This window comes from Hibiscus syriacus, unplaced genomic scaffold (genome assembly GCF_006381635.1).
Source record: "Hibiscus syriacus cultivar Baekdansim isolate YM2019G1 unplaced genomic scaffold, ASM638163v2 tig00111917_pilon, whole genome shotgun sequence".
Lineage (NCBI taxonomy): Eukaryota > Viridiplantae > Streptophyta > Magnoliopsida > Malvales > Malvaceae > Hibiscus > Hibiscus syriacus.
The window spans coordinates 942,317-964,034 of record NW_024063213.1 but is presented as its reverse complement, the minus strand read 5'-3'; positions in this window follow the sequence as shown (position 1 = coordinate 964,034).

The following is a 21,718-nucleotide window of genomic DNA, read 5'->3' as shown; positions in this document are numbered from 1 at the left end:
AAATGAAAGAAAATAGGAAGACATTTTCAAACAGGACAATCTCTCGAGAATGAAGGGGGTCCTTGAAGATGATGAGACTTGTTTTGCCTCAAATGAATAAGTGAGATGAAAGAATAAGAACCAAAGCAAAAGAATAAGTGACATAAGAGAAATGAAGACATTCTTCATTTTCTTTCGAAGCAATGAAGTTTGAAAGATCAAAAGACTCAAGAACAAAACTTCTCATACTTTGTTGTGACATCATCAACATAATAGATCATAAAGCAGTCAATCACCTTAATAATAAGGGCTTGTGATTTTTGATAAATGATGCAAGAGTGAGACCAGTCAAGGATGAAAATTTGGCACCCAAATAGGGATGAGTCGTGAAAATAACCACATTAGGGCATGACCAAAAACCCATATCATGTTGAGATAACAAGGTTCAGATCGAAAAGACATTGAGAATAAGCCTCACAACTTGGAGTCTTAGGGGCAGAACATGAATTTTAGAAGAGCTTACATTGTAGAGCAAATCGGTCGAGCATCAATTAACTGTAGAGTCCTAGAAAAGCAACTTTGATAGCGCAATTGAGTCAAAGACAAAAAGGGGCATCAAGGTCATATTTTTTACCGCAACAAGAATTCAAGAAATGAAACATTTCTTCTAAGACTTTAATGCAGATAAGAGGCAAAGAATATAAAAAGACATAAGATGATCAGATGGCTCTTTAAAAACGCAAGCGTGAAATTATAAGTTGCTACACTGGTATCTGAGTAAACCCTAGAGAAAAGTGACCAAGTGGAAGAAGACCGAGTTCTCCACTTTGGAGTCAAAGGAAAATTGAATCAACATTTATGCATTCATGAGAACATCGTTTGTATAAAACAAAATGTATTACATCAATATATTTAATTGCATTCACGTTTCACACATAAACACATGGTTTTTACAGATCTTCCAATAAAAAAAGAAGATTCATGATGTCAAAATCTCAACAACTGAAAGCTAGAATTCAAATCTCAAATGCATGGAATCATGTTTGGAGAGGAAGAACTTGAAGAAAAGAGGGGCCCAATCCACAAAAGAAGTATTACTTTGAAGTGGGGCATGTTACCTGACCATTAAGTTATTTTTATATAATTTAAAAAATGAGAAAGCGATTTTCAAAGTTTCTCATTTAGTATTTTTAGAAAATTAAATTTTTGAAAAGTAAGAAAGTGATTTCCAAAGTTTCTTATATAGTAAACTATTTCTATAATTGTTAAGTCCTTAGGGCCATCAGTAAGTCTTTCGAGCATGATGATTAAATCCTTCGGGTCATCTGTCAGTCTTTCGAGCAGAATGATAAGTCATTCGGGCCATCTATAAAACCTTCATGTAAGATACTTTCATATGATAAATTGAAAAATGAGAAAGCAATTTTCAAAGTTTCTAATTTAGCATTTTCAGAAAATGAAATGTTTGAAAAGTAAGAAAGCGATTTCCAAAGTTTCTTACCTTGTAAACTATTTCCAAATTCTTAAGTCTTTCGGGCCATCAGTAAGTCTTTCGAGCACGATGATTAAATTCTTTGGGGTCATATGTAAGTCTTTCGAGCAAGATGATAAGACCTTCGGGCCATTTACAAGATCATCGGGCAAGATGCTTTTATGATAATTTAAAAAATGAGAAAATGATTTTCAAAGTTTCTCATTTAGCATTTTCAGAAAATGAAATTTTTGAAAAGTAAGAAAGCAATTTCCAAAGTTTCTTACCTAGTAAACTATTACCAAAATTGGTAAGTCCTTCGGGCCATCAGTAAATCTTTCAAGAATGATGATTAAATCCTTCAGGTCATCTGTCAGTTTTTCGAGCAAGATGATAAGTCCTCTGAGCCATCTATAAGACTTCGGGCAAGATGCTTTCATATAATTTGAAAGACGAGAAAGCAATTTTCAAAGTTTCTCATTTAGTATTTTCAGAAAATGAAATATTTGAAAAGTAAGAAAGTGATTTCCAAAGTTTTTTACCTAGTAAACTATTTCCAAAATTGGTAAGTCATTTGAGCCGTCAATAAGTCTTTCGAGAATGATGAGTAAATCCTTCAGGTTATCTGTCAGTCTTTCGAGCAAGATGATAAGTGATTCGAGCCATCTATAAGACATTTGCGCAAGATGCTTTCATATAATTTGAAAAATGAGAAAGCGATTTTCAAAGTTTCTCATTTAGTATTTTGAGAAAATGAAATTTTTGAAAAGTAAGAAAGCGATTTCCAAAGTTTCTTACCTAGTAAACTATTTCCAAAATTGGTAAGTCATTCGAGCCATCAGTAAGTCTTTCGAGCATGATGAGTAAATCCTTCGTGTCATCTGACAGTCTCACTTGAGATAACATCAGGATGGAACCGGAAAAAACGCATTGTCTTTTTTATCTTTGCCCTATTCTTGTTAACACAAGCATGAGCAACGAGAGGCAGTTGTAGACACCCGTTTTGTTCCCCTTTTATTATTATTATTATTATTATTATTATTATTATTATTATTTATTACAAGCCTATTGCAACAAGCCCAACACAAACATGCCCAAATTACAGTAAGCCCCAACCCAATAGCCCAATTACAAACCCCAAGCCCAACATTACACAAACTTTGGTTAACCCTAAAATTAAGGTTAGCCACCAACAACATTGTCACAGTAGGATTCTCACCCGCACCGCCGTCATAGTCACTTCCGTCGTCGTTGATGATTCCCAAGCAGCTCTTGTAAGAAAATCCAACCAAATCTCACAAAATCAGTAAAAAAGTAAAAAAATATATATAATAATAATTAAAAAAAGCAATCGATCCTAAAAAATTTGGGATCCCTATTCCTCTACCGACCAACCCTAGCCTCAGCCATCATGCCTCCTCTATCTTCCCCAAACTCCAACCACTATAAAGAAAAAGCCAACAACCATAAAAAAAGAGAATACCAGCTTAAAAGGGGGGAATTCGTAGGAGAAAAAAAGGAGGACTATTCGGAGGTGGAACGAAAAAAATAGGAGAGCGAAGAGGGGAAGCTGAAAAGAAAATAGGGAAGAAGGGAACCAAAAAAAGGATAGATCAGCTCGAACAAAAAGGGGACAAAAAGAAAAAATAGAAGAAATCGATAGGAGTTCAAAAAAAGGGGGAAGACGAGAGAGAGAAGAAGAGAATAAAAAAAAGGAAATGAAGAAAATCTTTTCGGGTTTAAAGCTCACCGGAAAGAGGAATAGTTGCTAGAAATTAAAAAGGGCTGAAGGTTTCTTTGTAGATCTATGGTGTTAGAGGCGTTTCTAGGCCATTTGAACCCCAGATCCATGTTCGGGACGTCGAGACAAAGCATCTGGTGAAATTTGGGCTCGAAAAGTCATCGGAGGAAGGCGACGCACGGTGACCAGAGGTGGCCGTTACGACAGCCGGTGAGAATTATCGTCGGATTCTGTAGAGAGAGGGGAGAGTTTCTCTCTCTAAATAAAAAATAAAAGGGAAAATGAAAATGAAAGCAAAAAGAAAAAGGAAAGGGGGTTATATAGCTTATCCAAAATGACGTAGTTTTGAGGGAGATGATTTCTGATTTCGGCGCATGTGATAATCGCACAACGGGCCATCCAATGTTTGTAACCTCTTCATTTAGTTACTAAATGCAACTTACTCTATTTGACTTCGAACTCTTTATTTTCTTCATGTTTCATTTTAGTCCTATTTCGTGACTTTAAATTTTGTCTTTAAATTTTGCGCCTGTTCTATTTTAGTTCTTAGTCTCAGTTTTTTTTCAATGTATGCGTGATTATACATTTGGTATGAGATTTTTCTGATTTTTATTTTAGTCCTTATTTATCTTTGGGGTTTATTAGGATTTTGGCACTTGGAATATACGATCTTTACACTTTAGATCTTTGTTTGTTTAAGTTGCTGATTAGGCCCTTGTGTTTGCCGTCCTTTTTATTTATTTTGGGTTACGTATTCGATAAATTTGTTTAATCCTTATGTTTGTGCTTGCTTTTGGTCTCCCAAAATTTCTTTGCTTGGATCGTAGCCCACTGTAATATGCATGTGTGTATATGTGTGTATGTATATATAAGAATCTTATAAAGAATATGGTTATTTTGTTTATATGTAAATGAGCAATATGGATGTATGTTAATTACGTTTTCATGCCCAAATTATCATGATATGTGCGCATGTGTGTATATTTATTTCAAGTAGGTTTTAGCTTCTATTTTAGTTTTTTTTATACTTTTTATGATAAATTAAGTACTTTTTTAATTATCACATAACTTAGTATTAATGGTATTTAGTATCTTTTATTTTAAAATCTTTAGGATATACATTTTTCTTAGCCAAATTCAAATATTGTTAACTTCTAACATATTAATTCATGAATCATATATGTGATTGTAATTGCTTATGCATATAAATTTAAGCATGTGGCATCCCTTATTAAATTGTATGATATGCTCATAAGCATCACTAGATTCATTCAAATAATTGGATTACGAGTAATACAATTTCATTTTATAATTATTGTAAAGTGATTGTCTTAACGTATAAGAAGGTTACTTTCGATGATTTTAAAATGAAATTGTATCCCGTCAAATAAAACCCTAAAATTTGATTACTCCTAAATTTTGGGAACGAGAGAAAAAATGTTTGTCATTTAAATTCTTCGAGAAAAGATCGTTAGAACTTATAAAAGGTCCGATCTCGACGTCTTTAAATAATCGAATATACTTCTTCTCTTTAAAAAGATTGGTAATCTTTAATTTAATTTAATTTAATTTGTTTTATTTTATTTTATTGTTATTTATGTATTTGAATTTGGAATTAATAATGAACTTTATAATGAAATTGTAATATTTTTTATTTCGATTGGAGTAGGAATTGACTGCTTTAAAGCATGAGAGGTCAATTCTTGTCGATAGAAAATAATTAAATAATATCGCTTTTCGTTCTAAAATTCAAAGAATATTATTTTTATGGGATCTTGAATTAAATTAAACTTGAAATCGTAAATTTCATGGTAAAAACAACTAATTGATCGACTAGGTACCGATTTAGGGCGATGTGGGGTGTTAATCCTTCCTCACGCGTAACCGACTCCCGAACTCAATTTTTTGGTAACACGGACTGTAAATATCTTGTTTTAATTAAAATTAATATTTTTATTAAAATGAAAAATATGTTTTTGAGTGCCCAATCACACTCTAATCAAATATTGGGGTGACTCTTCAAACCATGTTTTATTTTAATTTTTAAAATGAAACTCTAAATTAATTAAGATGAGATTTTTAAAACACTTAAAAATTAAAAACAAAATTTATTTTTATAAAAAAATCGTTTCGACAATCCTCGTAATATCATGTAAATTAAGATTTCACCCAAATTGTCTGTCGTACCAACTAAAATTTTGCAGGCCCATTTCCACCCACTTAACCAACACCACACCCTCCCCTCCATCAAACTTATACATGGACATAAAATTTTATATTAGAAGATGAATTTAGATTTATAAAATTTTAAAAGGACGAACTTAAACTTATAAATTTTGGAAGACGAAAATAAATTTTTAATAAAAATATATAAAAAATTATAATATATGATAATTTTAAGTTTTCAGAGATAACACCTCCACCCATTCCACTTCAGACCATCTTGCATATAATGATAGAATTTAATTATATTACATAAAACTCTTTAATTTTATATTAATTTAGATTATTATTATTTTAGATATTATTGGTTGTGTTTATCTCCTAGATTCTTTCACCATAAATTTAATAAACTTCTTTTTTGAAAGGAGATAAACTTAACAAACTCGAGTCGGTCTAATTAGATTTAAATCTTTTTTTAGATATGAAAATATTCGGAAAGATACTTCGTCGAAAAATTATTGGCTAGCTAAGACCAATAACTCCAATGAAGAATAAATTCAATTCAACCAAAACAATCATATTTATGACCATTGTCCAAAAAGAAAAAGCTGATGCTTCTGCTAGAATGCATGTCGGTGCAATTGCCATTGCAAAGAGACCATAGCTTTGGTGGCTTAGTTGCACGTGTCTATGTGTGCCATTTTAGTCTTCCTTTTGTTCAATCATCTCATGTGATGAGAAACATTTTCCATGGTCCTCAACCTCTTTAGTGGTTGGCACTTGCATTTATTGTCCAAACATGTCATGCTCTCATTAGCTGTCTGATAGGGAAGCGGTGGCGGATTGATGAACATTGCTCTTGTTGAAGAATCAAACCTAGAAAGTTTTAGACTCGATGAAGAACAAAGGGGAATGAATAGGAGAAGGTGGCGGCAACAGTTAGGATTCTTTAGGGTTTCTTTTAGGTGTTGGAATCAAGGCAACAAGATTAGAACAAGATAAACGAAAGATAAAGAAATTGAAAATAAAGTAAGATAATAAAGAAATCAAAAGATCTCCCCTATGAAGGTGAACGATAAAGATGATTGGTGATGCGGATGGATTTGTGGAAAATAGATGGATAAGTGTCATATCGAAGCCTCACAGTCGCAATGAAAAGACAAACTCGATAATATGACTCTAACCAACCCTCATAGTCACAATGAAAAGGCAAATTGGAGTGTGCAGATTAATCTCCCTCATAATAACTTGAAAGAACTTTAGGAGAAGAAGCTTTGAAGGCACAAGGCAATCAACACTTGCAAAAATGAACTCTTGTTGTATTATTAATCAAAGAAATATGTCTTACAAAGTTGAATAAAGCCTCCTTTATATGGGGGATGAGTTCTAAAGGTCCTAAATAAACTAATGAATAAAATAATAACAAACTAAACATGTCTTAAATCTAATTCGTAAAAAAATAATGAACTAAGAATAATGTTTTAATCCAACCTTAATTCCTGATAAAATAATAAATAATCCTAAAAGATAATGCATCATATTATATTAAATTATATTACAAATAATCAATACAAATATTGAAAATTCGTAATATTTACAAAATCTCGTATTAATCCCGTATAGGATTTTCTGCATGCAATTGCTTCACTAACATGATCATATCTTGAGTTTCCGTTATCGGATTGATGTAATTAAAGAACCGTTTGAAAGCTAAGAGACAACTGGTCGTATATACAGAAGACATGTTGACCAAATAAGATCAGTATCCCATTAAAAAGTCATCGTAAGTCTACTGCTGTTCTGGTCTTCTTTTCTAAGGCTTGGACGAGTGGGCCATTTGGAAGAGTTATTACTTCTTCCTTTGATGTGAGACTTGTGATGCATGTATCCTCCTCCCTTTCTTCAAAAATATTCGACCTCGAATCTGAAACATTAAAAGGATAAACATTAGAATCGTTTATTGATTTATTCACATTATGCTTACCAAATAGATATGCTTTGAATCTTTGAGACTTTGTTCTTCTAATAGGTTCGAGTAGAAACATTAGTCAAAGAATCATTTATTATCATTATGGACTCTGGTGCATGTATCATTCCCCCTTTTCTCAAAAGGATTCGTCCTCGAATATGAAAATCCAAGAGAAAGAGAATTAGACGTATTGAAAGGAAAACATGTGAAACATTTACCAAGATCAATGTGATGTGTCTTTATGCGTTTTAGTCGAGGTTTCTTTTTTGTAGGAACTGATTTCTTGTAGTCTTGAAATCCTCTTTTGCATACAAGTCTTGTAATATTATGTTTAGGTTGAAATTCAACATGGCGCCGACCACTGTTGGCTTTCTGTATGATTGCTTCAGATAATTTTTCCATGGTTTTATTCATATGTGGAAAGAATGAGTGTTTAAAAACCATGTCAATTGGTTTGTTAAAGTAATCCCTTAAGCATCCTAAGTGTTAATGAATTAAAAATTCTCAGGAGGAGATTTGTGGAATGCAGAACCTGTTTAGTTGGCAAGGAAACCCATATAAAAGTTAAATATCATTAAAAGTACTTTTAAAAGTATGGGTATAAATATAAGAAATATCCGAGTTATCATGATATACATCTTTGATATGTTCAATTCTCGGAATAGTAGTATTCTTTTGATTGGTAAGAGTATACCTTCGTGGTAGTGCATTGTATACTATGTTTTATTTACCTCGGTCTTTTACGCACTTAAAGGAGTTGAGTTTAGTATGGATGACAACTTCAAGAGTTTTACCTTGTAAAATGGAGAAGAAGTACGTTACAATATCATTAAAATGAGTAATAAAATACTTACCTTTGTTCTTTTGTAAATTGTGATTCTTCATTGATATGGTATAGTGATTAGGGCTTTCAGGTGGTAACTCGTCTCGATGGTCATCTAGCACCATTCGACAGCTCTTGGTGATGGAAGATAGTGTGGGCCAGTCCCGTGTTGCTTTCACTTTTTCATCTTTTATATGGATTTCCTTTGTACGGACTATAAAGCCTACAAATATAAGCTTATCACTATAAAACACGCACTTATCCATGTTAGCATATAAGTTTTCTCGGTGGAGAACTTCAAGAGCCGAGCGAATGTGAATGATATGAGATTTAAGAGAAGAAGAGTAGATAAGAATATCATCAAGATAGATAATAACATACTTACCTGTGGACTTGTTCAAATCATGTTTCGTCATTAAGATGGCGTCACAACTAAGGCTTTCTTGGATGTAGCCTTTTTGTAACAAATCTAACCCTTTGGTTTCTTCGAGATTTTATGCTTGACGAGGTATGATGAAACCTTGAATTAGATTGGTTTGGTGTTGTTGTCCTCTTTTTGGTGGTAATCCGTCAAGTGGATCACCTAACACTTCTAAAAAATCTTGTAAAATATATGAAAACACACTAGGCAAATCCTTGTTAATGTTAGAAATCGAAACAACTTATTCCCTAAAGCGACCAATGATGCAAGGTTGTTTGTAAATATGGTTCTCTCTCAATTCTTTTGTACTCACACATAGATTTTGAGTCACTCTTTTCTTCTTACAATTAGGTTCACTCACCTCCCATAGGTCATTATTATTTTGGATTTTGTAACTAGTGACCTCTTTTACTTTTGGCTCTTTCTCAGCTTTTTCGTTTTTTGCTTTCCCTACCTCCTCACAAATTCTCATTTGATCTTTCAAGATTTCTTTTGGTAGCATTGGTCTGAGAGTGTAAGGCTTACCGTCTAGGTTCAAAGTTTATTTGTTTGCCTTACCGTAGTAGGTAATATCATTGTCGTATTGCCATGGTCTTCCAGAAAGATGTGAGAAGCTTGCATTGGAATTACGTCACACCAAATTTTGTCACAATACTTTCCCATCTATAGTTTGACTAGGCATTGTTTGGTGACTTTCATCTTGGACACTTTATTAATCCATTGCGGACAATATGGTTTTGGATGTTGTTGACAAGGTAGGTTGAGTGCCTCTACCAAGTAGCTACTCACCATGTTTGCTCAACTTCCATTATCAATGATTATAGAGTAAGGTTTACCTTGTATCAAACATCAGGAATGTAATAAGTTTTTTCTTTGAATATTAGCTTCTTTTATACCTTCAGTGCTTAAATACCGACGTATAACTATACAATTAGGTCTGAAAAATTGTCCTGATTCAAACATCCTAAAAAGCACAACACTCAACGAAACATTTAAAGTAAAATAAAAATAAAAGAAAGAAAATTCAACAAAGCAAGAAACCTTACAAGTCACTCCAAGAAAGTAACACAACGATAGGCAAGTAAGTCGATCTTGCACTCTTTAAAACTCACTTTACCAAGTATTCCTCCGTAGTTCGTATCGGAGTTTGATTACTAGCAAAGGCGGTAAGAAAACCTAAAAGCTCTTAGAGGCCAAACAAGGGTTAGACTCCAAGAGAATGAGAATGTAAAGAAGGAAAAAGTATGCAAACTCTTTAGTCCTACTAACAAAAGGAAGATAATGTGTTAGATAATGTAAAATAACAATAAAAGGGAAAACAAAAGAACCTAAAGCACTAAGAGTCAAAGAAAAAAAACCAAACCAGAAACCTAGAAAACATTGGGTCAACTTGAGAAACGATTTTGAGGGGGGTTACTGGTGTCCAAAAATTCTGGAAAACTTCTTAAATGTCGTTCTATGTATGTAGAAATCACCTGTAAATTGTTAGAACCAAATACCTTCAGTAGTATCCAGTAGACTCTGTTTAACGGCGAGTCCTCAAAAAGTCTTTTTTTTTCTTGATTGCTTTGTTCGAAGGTGTTATTGATCTAAACAATTCTGATTTTTAATGATCTTCAATATATGTAGTTTCAATCTAGAAATTTTCATCACGAAATTCCTCCTATAGAATTTTCAAGAAATTCGACAAGATTTAGATTGAATTTGCCAATGAAATTTGAATGATGTATTTTAAGGATCTAATGAACTCTGATTGGGGTGAATTTTGGACTGGAGATTACTCTTATGATGAATATAATATCTGGAGAAAAATCAGCCCTAAATTCATTTGTTTATAATTTTTTAAATTTTTTTGAATTTTTTTTTTTATTTTTCTCGATTTTTATGCTTTTTTTATTTTATTTTTTGATAAAAAATAGAAAACTAACAATAAGGATTTTAATCTAAAATTAAAAAAAACCTGAAATGGTGAATCTTTTGTGAACTAGCTCCGTTCGGGTACCTTGGCGGTTTTCTGTGCAAGAACAAGCAAGATTGCTTGATTCTTTCCAAGAATCGACCCAAATATGATACCAATCGATAGGGAAGTAGTGGCATATTAATAAACGTTGCTCTTGTTGAAGAATCAAACCTAGAAAACTCTAGACTCGATGAAGAACAAAGAGGAATGAACAGAGGAAGGTGGTGGTAGCAGCTAGGATTCTTTAGGGTCTATTTTAGGTGTTAGAATCAAAGCAACAAGATTAGAACAAGATAAACAATAAATAAATAAATCGAAAATAAAGTAAGATAATGAAGAAATCAAAAGATTTCCCTAATGAAGGTGAACGTTAAAGATGATCGATGGTGTAGATGAATTTATGGAAAATAGATTAATAAATGTCCTATCGAACCCTCCTAACCGTGATGAAAAGGCAAATTAGAGTGTGAAGATTAATCTCCCTCACAATAACTTGAAAGAACTCTAGGAGAAGAAGCTTCGAAGGCACAAGACAATCAACACTTGCAAAAACGAACTCTCGTTGTATTATTAATTAAAGAAATATGTCTTACGAAGTTGAATGAAGCCTCCTTTATATAGGGGATGAGTTCTAAAGGTCCTAAATAAACTAATGAATAAAATAATAAATGTTGAAAACGTTTTGATGTTTCGATATAACAAATTAAGATAAATGAATTTTAAGATTTTACAAATGATTTTCTAAGTATATTCGATACAATTATCCAAATATAAAAATATTACTCTAAGTTTTTCAAAGTCCAAAATTAATCCTTACTAAAGTGTAAAATTGTGTTTTAATCTTAAATATTTTTGAAACAATTTTTACAAAGTATTTCAAACAAAAAACGAGCCAAAAGTTCAATTTTAAAAGGGATGAATTGATGCACTAGTTCATGCATCGATGCACTCTTAATTAAATTAAATTTCGAATGCATTTAGTGCACCGATGCATAAGCCATGCATCGATGCACTCCTGAATATTTTGAAACATCGAATGCATTTAGTGAACTGATGCACCCTGGTTATTTTGAAACATCGAAGCAGATTTGTGCACCGATGCACACTCTAGTGCACCGATGCACTTGGACAACCAACTGTCAAAATATTTGAATTTTACACTTGATGCACCGATGCACCGATGCGCCTTGACTATGCATCAATACACACATGATCCCAACTGATTTTATTAATTGTTTTCACAAAATAATGGCGTTATTGACTCCACCAATGATCCCTTACGTTCATAAGTGATCCAAGGTGTATTTAAACAAGCTTATGAGCCATTGATCAATAATTTTTTATCAAGAATCAAGAGAGAATTAAAGAGAAAGCATCAAACCTCAAGTTTGAGAATTTTCAAGCCTATTTCATTCAATATTCATTTCTACTTTCGAGAACACTTATTGTGCTCAATTGTATTATTCTCGAGTGTTCTTTCTTTGTTATAGAATTTTGCAAACAACTTTCCTTGTGAAGATTTTCTTTTAAGTTTGCAAAATTTGTATTGTTCTCTTTGGGAGAGACTGTTCTCAAGAATTTGGGGTATGTATGCTCTTTATGAGTATTAAATATGGGTGTGGATATGTTTGCAAGTATACACAATCGAACAAGTAATAAAGTGATAAGTTGAGTATCATCTCCACAAGGAATTAGAGAAATCAAATAGGTTTGTCAACGCACTTTACTTTGTCACCTAAGTAAAGTTAGTGATGGTATAAATAAATGATAATGTTGTGGCAAAATGGAATGACTGATGTGGAAATGGAATGATGGTGGTGTGTAGTAATTGGATATGGCGTGGTAAATGAAATTATAATACGTGCAAGTAAAATGGAAATGTCAAGCCAAAATAAAAATATAAATACTGGATTTAATTTGTAGGACTTTAGCTTTCTCACACAACTAGCAGCAATGGGAATGAACGATGGGAGTCACTAGGAAAACCTAAGTCTATTTCTCCGAATGGTATTTCCTCTATGTTTAACCTGCCCGACAGAGTCTACTAAAGTTCCCTCAGCTATCTCTAGGAAGGGACTCGACAGATTAAAGATGCCCTGGCAAATCCGATTGGCGTAAACCCCTGCAGTGATCCTATTGATTTAGATAATAGGATATGTCTCGGCAATACCTTTTTGCGGCAACATTAACATCTAACCTATTGGTTATGCTCTACTCCTTTTAGTCGAATGAAATCCTAATATTATCTCTAAGATGGATTAGGCCTAGTTACTATCTAGAACCCCTTTGTTTATGTAGTTCATCCCTAGCTTCTCTCGAAGACTAAAGATATTTTGCCTAGGTATTCTCTCGAACCCTAAACACCTTCTAAGGAAAAGCTACTCTCGTAGCTCCTACAACCTCAAAGCATTAAGTTTCATAAATAAAACAGATTAAAACATAACAAAACAACCATTCATTGAAAATAAAACTTAGACATCCAAGCGAACTTCCACCAAATAGGATTAGTTCATGGTGGGTTCGAAATAAACAAGTTTAAGACAAGTTCCATTCGTTCCTTACAACCCAACGACAAAATATGAAAGCAAAGAATTAAGGGGAGGAGATAAATCCTTCGACGTGCACTGCCCAATGCTCCTCTCGGCAACCAAGAACTGCTCCCAGCGGACTGGCTCCTCTCGGATGCTCAGAACACCACTCCCTTCTCCTAGTCAAGGAGAAATGCCACAACAAGACGGATTGACTGAGAGATGTGAGACTTTCTCACTCTAACTTTTTAAGCTTAAACCAGTGTGTAACTAAAGTCCTCTTTAATGTGGCTTCATCCTCTATTTATAGGGGAAACAAATCCTAGGACTTGATGTTAACTATCCTAGGAAACCCCAAAACCATAATTGATCTACTTGGGAACCGAGCAGGGTAGTCTATAATGCAGCTTGGGTAGCTGGCTGATGGACCAGCAAAATCCAGCTGCAGCGCCTAAGGACAGGCAGGATCTGCAGGGTCAGGTGGCGTCATCAGCAGAAATGGCGGGCAGAGCGTCGATCCCTCCAGGCGGATCTTCGAGGTGGATTTATCGGGCAGAGCTCTTGAGGAGTCGGATACAGCTGGCTGCAAAAATATCTTCTCGCACTTACAACACTTGAACTTGGCAAATTCATTTTACTAAGTAATATCCTTATGTCACGACATTTTCTTTCCTCTTCTTCTTGCTATCAATACCTGCACATCATCAGACAAGAACCTTTCCCGTAAAGCAGCACCATAGTAAAAATAAAATGCCACGATAAACCTAAAACCACTACATGCAACTAAATGCTTCTAAATGCATCTACATGGTCCTAAATGAGCCTTTAAACATATAATAACTTAAGTAAAAAGATCTCAAAATGTGGCCTTTTACGAAGTTATCACACCCCCAAACTTAAGTTATTGCTTGTCCTCAAGCAATGGATAGTAAAAAGAAAAATAAAAATACCATGACAAGTTCAGAAGACAACTAGTTTCATGGAATAAAATTTCAGCCCTCAACACAAATGGCTTCAACATGCTAGACTAGGTCAAGAAATCTAGTTTTGTCCTCTAGGGCAAGATTCTTTATGTGGGTGTGTGCGTGTTGTATCCAGTCCATGCTTAATAAATTTAAAAAAAATTTAAGCAAGCTTTCTTAATTTGCTATGGCATTCACAAAATTTACTCCCACCTTGCTTTCTTTTCTTTAATTCTGCTACGAGGGAGTCAGCTCATCACTTTACCATCCCACACTCTAGGTGAAAGGGAGCATACCTTCCACCCCCGAGCTAGTCAGGTAGAGTCATCCCGTGACTACTTTTATTCACTCTTATGCCATGGCATAGTGGAGTGTCCCTCTACAGATATGCCGAGGTATTTGTTCATAACTTTATTCATTTCATTTTTTCAATTTTTTTAGTGGGTTTTTCATCATTCAAAATTTTATGCCACAACATTTTAAGAATTCTCTTATAAAAAATTTCTAAGTTTCTCAAGCATGGAAAACATACTGTCATGTATTTAAGGATTTCAAAGAAGCAAGTCCTAGGGTTGGTTCTATCATCGTCAACCAGTCATGTACATTCTATCCTAGCCATCAAATTCATCATCATCGGGCATCCTTAACTATTTCCAGAAAACTATTCAGACAATTACTAATGTCATGGCATATTTATTTTACTACTACTATCATGCAGTTATGCGAGAACCCTACTTCCCCCAAACTTGAGAGAAGCATTGTCCCCAATGCTTACTAAAACTAGGGAAAATAAAACTACATGCTATGAATACAATGCAAATACAAGGTACCTTGTCTTTAAATGGGTGGTGGTGCAGCGGTTGCGCGGCGAGTGCGCTTTCGTAGCTTGGATCGGCTAGAGTAATCTGAGTCAGACACAGGTTCGGCTGGAGGAGTGCTAGGTCCTTTTGGAATAGTTGGGAGTGGGGGCTCCTGATACTGAGATGCCTTCCGCAGACGACGTCGGCTCCTACGCAAAGGAACTTACCGTGGCATCTCTGATTGTGACTCCTCGGTGGACTCAGTGGGATGTGGTACTTCATGTTGCTCTTCTTCTATCGGTGCAGTATGTTACGGTAAATCAGGGTGTTCTGCTGCCAAGGGTTCAATAAGTTGCGCTGGTTTCGGGATATTAGCGAGTAGGAGGTTGGCTTCTTGATCTGTGTTAGGTGATACAACATGGACGAGATCAGGTTTATCAGTCTCTTCAGCGTCAGCAGACTCTTCAGGTTCAGCGGGCTGGGGACTCTCTGCACCGTGCGACTGAGGGGCATCAGTATTGGTAGGATGAGGTGCTTATGCAGATGCCTCGGCATCATCATTCGGTGGCACGAGTATGTCAGGGAAGACAGGAATGGTGAAGTTAGTGTGTGGGAGGAATTCCATCAAGGCACTGGTGAGAAATTCATCTCGGCGTTTGGCATAGGCGAAATATGTCATCAGTTTTTCAGACAGCTGCCGACATGCTCGTGAGTGCGCTGGACTGCCTGCTCTAGGGCATCAAAATTTGCCTTGGCATGTTGCGATGATGAAACACGAGATGTGGAAGCCTCTTTTACTTCCCTTTTACTTCCTTCAGTCCCAACAACAAAGGAACTTTTTCTCTGGTAATTCCAGTAATTTCGGTAAAATCTCATCAAACATTTCTTCAGGAACCTTCTTCTTTCGGCATAAGGCGGTGATGAGGTTTGCAAATACCAGGGCACTGGCAGGTCGCTTCAGACACAGATGAGCATGTTCCACTATAATTTTCCCCACGTCGATGGTTCGCCCGAAAATGATTGAATGCAGCAAGAGCATTTACTGTCATGACACGGTTGTATTGTGGGATATGGGTAAAAGTTTGTGCTTCATGAAATGATTCCACAACTTCACCTGTGGGAGTAGGCTCTCCCAGTCCACGGTTTTGTGAATTATTTGCTACCCATTCCATTGCATATTCGGAAGACAAAGGTCTTCCAAGATGCCTTGGTAAGTTTCATTGTCAGCTTCTTGCGCAAAAGATGTATGATGATCTGTAATATCCTGCAGTTTAAAGTAACAGTTAATGGCGGAAGAAGTAAAACGAATAGAGATGTTGTGAACCGTTACGACATAATGGTTTGGCTCGGATATACTGGAATAAAACTCCTTCACTAAAGTAGCGTTGACGGCAACGGGATGCTTGGCAAGTGTTTGCCACTTATGCTTGGTGACCATGTCGAGAACCTCACTCCCGAAGGTATCATCCTCATTCTCAGAGAAGATAAACCCCAACTCGAAAAAGACTCACCGGTTCTTGATTGTTTGGAACTATTCACGGACAGAATCATCGACAAACCGTGGTGGCGAAGGTGGCGCAGGGGGACGGGAACAGACCATTGTTAATCAGATAAGGGAGAAAAAAACTTAGGGGTTTTAGACGGTTATGACAGTTTTGGTCAAAGAGAGAAGAGGAAGATAAGATAGAACGAGTCAAGGAAAAATGAAAAGGAAATGAAGATAAAACAAGAAATGAGATTACGTGGGGGATAAAAGGAGAAATGGTGGGGTCTAGGCGAGAAGAAGATAAAAATTGAAAGTTAAAAATTTTTAATCCTAGGTAAAAGTGAAAAAGTTCCCTCCTTTTATGAATCACTTTTGCCGCCCAACTTTCACAAGCTTCCTCCATACTCTTCACGTGATGGTCATATGGGAAGTATCTTGCACAAAAATAAAATAAACATAATTAATTAAAAATGAGAAAGACTAAAATAATGGTAGAGTAAAAATTATTTATGCACAACAGTAAATTTAAAATGTCATGGCATCCTTAAGATGTCGGACCCATGTCGACATCATGTAAGAGTAGTGTCAACTTGTCACGCGCAGGTGGGATTCCTTGGTAAGCCTTCAGGCGCTGGCCATTGACTTTAAAAATGGATCCATCGTCCAAGTTCTTGATATCAACAGCGCCATATGGGTAGACATGGTGAACTTCAAACGGTCCCGACCAGCATGATTTTAGTTTTCCATGGAAGAGTTTGAGCCTTGAGTTGAAGAGCAGCACTTTCTAGCCCTTATGAAAATGCCGTGGGAAAATATTTTTGTCATGCCACTTCTTAGTCTTTTCCTTGTAGAGCTTGGCATTTTCATATGCTTGCGCTCGAAACTACTCCATTTCATTCAAGTCGAGCAATCGTTTCTCCCCAGCAAGTTGTGCGTCGAAGTTTAGCTTCTTGATTGCCCAATATGCCTTGTGTTCCAATTCAACCGGGAGGTGGCAGGCTTTTCCATATACCATCTTAAAAGGCGACATTCCCATAGGTGTTTTGAATGCCGTCCTATAGGCCCATAATGCCTCATCGAGCTTGGGGGACCAATATTTCTTTCGAGGGTTTACCACCTTCTCAAGGATTTGTTTGACTTCACGATTAGACACCTCAGCTTGCCCATTTGTCTGAGGGTGGTATGCTGTGGCAATCTTATGTCGTACTCCATATTTCTGTAATGCCTTGGCAATTAATATGTTGTCGAAGTGGGTGCCTTCATCACTGATGATGGCTCTCGGTACTCCAAATCGAGTGAATATATACTTGTGAAGGAACTTGAGCACCGTCTTCTAGTCGTTCCTCGGCGTAGCAATTGCTTCAACCCACTTCGAGACATAATCCACCGTAAGAAAATGTATAAATCCCCAAAAGAAGACGGGAATGGTCCCATAAAATCAATGCCCCAAACATCGAAAAGTTCTATCTCCAGAATATTTTACAGTGGCATTTTATGTCGTCTGGAAAGGTTTCTAGTGCGCTGGCATCTGTCGCACGCTTTGCAAAATTCGTGGGCATCTTTAAATAACAATGGCCAATAGAAGCCCGATTGGAGGACCTTTGCAGCAATCCTCGAACCTTCAAAATGCCCTCCACAGGTTGCTGTGTGGCAATGGTATAAGACATTATGTTGCTCCTCTTCGGGGACACACCACCTAATCATTTGATCGGCATATTGCTTTAACAAGTATGACTCATCCTAAAAGTATAACTTGGCATCATGCAAAAACTTCTTCTTGCCCTGGCTATTTAGTTCATAAGGAAAAACACCGCTAACAAGAAAATTAACAAGGTCAGCGTACCACAGAATTGCCGTGGCTATAAAATTTTCTCGTCAGGGAATTCTTCTTTAATATCTAAAATGTCATGGCATTCTGAAACGTTCTCTAGCCTAGATAGGTGGTCTGCAACCTGGTTTTCAGTACCTTTCCTATCAACTACCTCTAAATCAAATTCTTGCAATAGTAATATCCATCTTATCAGTCTAGGCTTGGCATCTTTCTTTTCACTAAATATTTTATAGCGGAATGATCGGTGTGAACTATGACCATTGTGCCTATCAAGTATGGCCTAAACTTGTCAAATACAAATACCAAGGCAAGTAATTCTTTTTCAGTAGTAGTGTAATTCAATTGTGAATAATTTAAGGTACAACTAGCATAATAAATCACATGAAAAATTTTACCTCTACATTATCCGAGCACAGCTCCTACGGCAAAATCACTTGCATCGCACATTAATTCGAACGGTGCCATCCAATATGGGGGAACTACGATCGGCGCAGAGATAAGTCTTTGCTTCAACTCTTTGAATGCGCCATGGCATTTTTGATCGAACATAAATGGTTGATTCTGTTGCAGCAGGGTGCACAAGGGCTTGGATATTACGGAGAAGTCCTTGATGAATCTTCGATAAAATCCAGCATGTCCAAGGAAACTCTGAATGCCCTTGACAGAGTTTGGTGGAGGAAGTTTCTCGATTACCTCGATCTTGGCCTTATCAACTTCAATACCTTTTGCATAAATCTTGTGACCCAGAACAATGCCTTCTGTTACCATGAAGTGACATTTTTCCCAATTCAGTACCAAGTCGGCCTCTTCGCACCGCTTCAGCACCTTTGTCAAATTGCCGAGGCATTTTTGAAAGTCGTCACCAGAGATAGAAAAATCATCCATAAAAATTTCAAGATAATCCTCAACCATGTCAGAGAATATGGCTTGCATGCAGCGCTGAAAAGTTGCCGGGACATTACAGAGTCCATAAGGCATCCTTCGGAAAGCATAAGTGCCATAGGGGCACGTGAAAGGGGTCTTCTCTTGGTCCTCTGGTGCGATGGCAATCTGGTTGTTCCCCGAGTAACCGTCTAAAAAACAATAAAATGCCTTGCCAGCAAGTCAATCTAGCATTTGATCGATGAATGGCAAAGGGAAGTGGTCATTCTTGGTGGCCTTGTTAAGCTTATGGTAGTCCATACAAATTCGCCACCCAGTGACCGTGCGAGTAGGTATCAATTCATTATCTTCACTCGTCACTAAGGTCATGCCCCCTTTCTTGGGCATGCATTGAACGGACTTACCCATGAACTATCCGAAATAGGGTAAATTACTCCAGCGTCCAGCCATTTGAGAATCTCCTTCATCACAACTTGCTTCATGATTGGGTTCAATCTTCGCTGTGGCTCTATGGATTTGTCATATCATTCTTCCAACAGGATTTTGTGCATGCAAATTGTTGGACTTATTCCCTTCAGATCTGCCATCGTCCACCCCAACGCTTTCTTATGCTGTGACAAAACACTCAACAAACTAGTTTCTTGGTTAAGAGTAAGAGCAGAGGAAATAATCACTACCCAGATAAGCATATTTAAGATGCTGTGACAAATTCTTAAGTTCTAAGGTAGGAGCATGCTGTAATGAGGGCTTGGGTTGAACAAACTCTTCAAAGTTTAAAGGTTCAAAATGCGTACCTGGGCTAGCCTTGAGAAAGCTAGCCTACTGTTCCTCGGATGAAAATCGTTAGGCTCTTCGGCCTTTAAGTCTTCCAGCAGTCCCGCATTATCACCTAGCTGAATGAAATTGTCATGGCAAAATTTATCTGCTTCTTTTGCAATTACTGTATCAACTTCTAAAATGCTCTGGCATTCTTCAGAATCATCCATGTACTTAAGTGATCGAAAAAATTTACGGTGACATATTGATCGGCCACTCGCATCGTTAGCTCTCCCATCTCACAATCGATCAGAATACGACTGGTAGTTAAGAAGGGTCTCCCCAAGATTATGGGTGTTGTCCAGAATCAGAAAATCAACAGAAAAGACAAACTTGTCAACCCGTATGATGACATCTTCAATTCGCCCCTCTGGACGAACGTGCGAACGATCAGCTAATTATAAGATGACTGAGGTGGGTCTCGCATTTCCTATCCCAAGCTGGACGAATATTGACTTAGGCATCAAGTTCACACTTAAGCCAAGGTCACATAATGCCTTCCCAACAAATTTATCTCCTATTGAACATGGGATGATGAAGCTTCCCGGATCATGTCTCTTTGGTGGCAACTTACTTAAGGAATAGCAAAATTCTTTTGCCGTGGCAATTATTTCATACTGCTCAACCTTTCTCTTCTTAGTAACGATTTCCTTTAAAAATTTGGCATAGGTGGGCATTTGTTCCATAGCCTCTAAAAAAGGAGCATTGATTTGCAGTTGACTCAGAATGTCAACGAACTTTTTAAACTGAATATCTTCGTTGTGCTTCTTCAGTCTTTGCGGAAAAGGTGGTGGGGGTCTGGCTTCCTGTCCTGACGGGGTGCGAACAGAAGTTGCCTTGGCATCTTTAGTTTCCCCATTAGTTTCTTTACTTGATGACTCCTCAGCCATTTCCTCTTCCACTGGTTCTTCTTCTTGCACTTCATTATTAGCTTGCTCGGTCACAGGGGGTGACTCATCCTTCAGTCTTCCCCCAAACTTATCTTCAGCATTAATTTGTGTACCACTTCGGAGAGTTAGCACACTGCAACTCTCTTTGCCATGAGGTTTAGTGACTTCAGTGTCATTCGGTAATTGTCCTGGTTTGCATTCTTGTAATACCGCAGCAATTTGACCAACTTGACTTTCCAGAGCCCTCAGCAACGAACTATGACTCTGGAGCAGCGCTCCTTGATTTTTGATGGAGGTCGCATGGTCTTGCAGCATTGTTTTTGTTGTTGCAATAAATTCTTGCATTGTGGCTTCTAGAGAACTTGTGTTTGATGAAGATGGTCATCTTTTGTTATAATTATGCCATGGCATATTCGATTGATAACCCTGAGAGTCATTGTAATTCTGCTGCCGAGCTGGTTGATGGGTATTGTTGGATCCTTGATTTCCCCATTAAAAGTTCGGATGTTGACGCCATCCAGGATTATATGTGTTGGAATAAGGGTTGTTGTTGCCTCGATTAAAATTGCCTACAAAGTTGATGGATTCTTGATTGGTTGGGCAATCACTCTCATTGTGATTGCCGTGGCATAATAAACATGTTGAATGAGCTACCTTCACTTCTCTCACCTCACTTGGTCTTTGCAAATTCTTCAACATGTTGGTGATAACAACAAGTTGGGCGGACACGTTATCTTTAGAATCTAGATCGAAAGCTCCATGTGACTTGCGCCTAGCTCCTAGCCGTGTGGATGGAAATAGATAATCATTAGTGGAAATCTTATCCAGAATGTCAAATGCCTCTGCTGGTGATTTGTCAAGAAGCATCCCATTTTTCGAGGCATCAAGCATCATCCTCATGGGTGCATTTAATCCATTATAGAACATCAGCACTTGGGTCCAATCTTGAAAACCATGATTTGAGCACTTGCAAAGCAATGCCTTGTATCGATCCCA